Source organism: Macaca mulatta, chromosome 2 (assembly GCF_049350105.2).
Source record: "Macaca mulatta isolate MMU2019108-1 chromosome 2, T2T-MMU8v2.0, whole genome shotgun sequence".
In the NCBI taxonomy this organism is placed as follows: domain Eukaryota; kingdom Metazoa; phylum Chordata; class Mammalia; order Primates; family Cercopithecidae; genus Macaca; species Macaca mulatta.
In genome coordinates, this window is record NC_133407.1 from 164,197,229 (window position 1) to 164,200,551 (window position 3,323).

A 3,323-nucleotide genomic window follows, 5' to 3' on the forward strand; every position below is an offset into this window, starting at 1 on the left:
CCTTCATTTGGAAAATAATCATATGTTCATGTAACAGTTGATACTTATTCACATTTCATATGGGCAACCTGCCAGACAGGAGAAAGTACTTCCCATGTTAAAAAGCATTTATTATCTTGTTTTGCTGTAATGGGAGTTCCAGAAAAAATTAAAACTGACAATGGACCAGGATATTGTAGTAAAGCTTCCCAAAAATTCTTAAATCACTGAAAAATTACACATATAACAGGAATTCCTTATAATTCCCAAAGACAGGCCATAGTTGAAAGAACTAATAGAACACTCAAAACTCAGTTAGTTAAACAAAAAGAAGGGGGAGACAATAAGGAGTATACCACTCCTCAGATGCAACTTAATCTAGCACTCTATACTTTAATTTTTTTAAACATTTATAGAAATCAGACTACTACTTCTGCAGAGCAACATCTTACTGGTAAAAAGAACAGTCCACATGAAGGAAAACTGATTTGGTGGAAAGATAACAAAAATAAGACATGGGAAATAAGGAAGGTGATAACATGGGGAAGAGGTTTTGCTTGTGTTTCACCAGAAGAAAATCAGCTTCCTGTTTGGATACCCACTAGACATTTGAATTTCTACAATGAACCCATCAGAGATGCAAAGAAAAGCGCCTCCACGGAGTCGGAAACACCGCAATCGAGCACCATTGATTTGCAAGATGAACAAAGTGGTGATATCAGAAGAACAGATGTGTGGGAAGTCAGGGACCCTGAACGGAGGGACCCGCTGAAGCCACAGCAGAAAAACATAAAATGTGAAGATTTCATGGACATTTATTAGTTCCCCAAATTAATACTTTTATAATTTCCTATGTCTGTCTTTACTTTAACCTCTCAATTCCATCATCTTCTTTGTAAGCTGAGGAGGATATATGTCACTTCAGGACCCTGTGATGATTGCGTTAACTGCACAAATTGTTTGTAGAGCATGTGTGTTTGAACAATATGAAATCTGGACATCTTGAAAAAAGAACAGGATACCAGCAATGTTCAGGGAACAAGGGAGGTAACCTTGAACTGGCCGCCAGTGAGCTGGATGGAACAGAGCCATATTTCTTCTCTTTTAAAAAGCAAATAGGAGAAATATCGCTGAATTCTTTTTCTCAGCAAGGAACATCCCTGAGAAACAGAATGCACTTTGAGGGTAGGCCTATAAACGACCCCCTTGGAAGTGTGCCGCCTTTTACGGTAGAAGCCAAAGGGATGAAATAAGCCCCGGTCTACTGTAGTGCTCCCAGGCTTATTAGGATGAGGAAATTCCCGCCTAATAAATTTTGGTCACACAGGCTGTCTGCTGTCAAACCCTGTTTCCTGATAAGATGCTATCAATGACAAAGTGTGCCCAAAATTTCATTAGCATTTTCAGTTTTAATTTTAATTTTAACGCCATCCTGTGGTCCTGTGATCTCATCCTGCCTCCACTTGCTTTGTGATATTTTATTACCTTGTGAAGTATGTGATCTCTGTGTTGGTAGCAGAAACTGAGGCAATTGCAGGAGTTGCTGATGGCCTCACAAATCTGAACCCTGTCACTTCGGTTAAGACCATGTAAAGTACTACTATTGTAAATTTCACATTAATCCTTGTGTGCCTGTCTGCTGTTAGTCTGCAGGTATACCCAACAGTTCCAAAGAGACAGCGACCATCGAGAACGAGCCATGATAACAATGGTGGTTTTGCTGAAAAGAAAAGGGGGACATGTGGGGAAAAGAAAGAGAGATCAGACTGTTACTGTGTCTATATAGAAAGAAGTAGACATAAAAGACTCCATTTTGTTCTGTATTTGAGATGCTGTTAATCTGTGACCCCACCCCCAACCCTGTCCTTGCAAGAGACATGTGCTGTGGTGACTCAAGGTTTAATGGATTTTGGGCTGTGCAGGGTGTGCTTTGTTAAACAAGTGCCTGAAGGCAGTATGCTTGTGAAAAGTCATCACCATTCTCTTAATCTCAAGTACCCAGGGACACGTACACTGCCAAAGGTCACAGGGACCTCTGCCTAGGAAAGCTAGATATTGTCCAAGGTTTCTCCCCATGTGATAGTCTGAAATATGGCCTCATGGGAAGGGAAAGACCTGACCGTCCCCAGCCTGACACCCGTGAAGGGTGAAGGGTCTGTGCTGAGGAGGATTAGTATAAGAGGAAAGAAGGCCTCCTGGCAGTTGAGATAGAGAAAAGCATCAGTCTCCTGCCCATCCCTGGGCAATGGAACATCTCGGTGTAAAACCTGATTGTATGTTCTGTTCACTGAGAAAGGAGAAAACCGCCTTAGGGGTGAAGGTGGGACGTGCTAGTGGCAATGCTGCTCTTTATGCACTAAAAAGGTTTATGGAGATGTCTGCATATGCATATCAAGGCACAGCACTTTTCCTTAAACTTATTCATGTCACAGAGATCTTTATTCACATGTCTTACTGCTGACCTTCTCCCTACTATGATCCTATTATCCTGCCACTTCCCCTTTTCTAAGATGGTAAAGATAATGATCAATAAATACTGAGGGAACTCAGAGACCATGTGGGTCCTCTGTATGCTGAGTGCCGGTCCCCTGGGCCCACTTTTTCTTTCTCTATACTTTGTCTCTGTGTCTCATTTCTTTTCTCAAGTCTCTCGTTCCAACTAACGAGAAATGCTCACAGGTGTGGAGGGGCAGGCCACCCCTTCAGGATGGAACTTAAGCTGGGATAATCACATTATCATCTGAAAATTTGGAGTTGGACAGCAAAAGACGACAACATTTCTCAAATGCACATCTCATGGCTAAGCCACATGGCTGGGATTCAAAGCCTTTAGAGGCAGCCCATGGCTTTAGCTACCTCACTATGCTGCTTCACAAACCTTGCTACTATGTAAAACTATATTCTCAATGCAGGCAGAGAGGTCTAATACCAACATAAGATACTAGCAGTGTTTCCTGTATTGACAGGAATAATTAATTCAGAAATTCTTTTCTTTTCCATTTAGTAACAGTTGTGATGACTATGTTCCTATTCTAAGTAATTCCTGTATTCTACAGCAATACTTTGTCAGCAATACTAAGGGAAGAAACAAAGTTGAACAGTTTCTTTAATAACACTGATCTACTTTTTGTTGAATTTGTATTTATTTCAAGTGCGAAATAAATGACCTTTATTAAGATTAAACCAAACACTACTACACGTTTACACTCACACTGCTTCCAGGACCCAAGGGTTTCACAGACCATTTGCCTACCTGGTTCTTTCCTCTCCTCCTTCCAGTGATTTCTAGAATACCCTTTCAAAGGACCACATGAATATATGAACTGTAAAATTCAACTTTAATC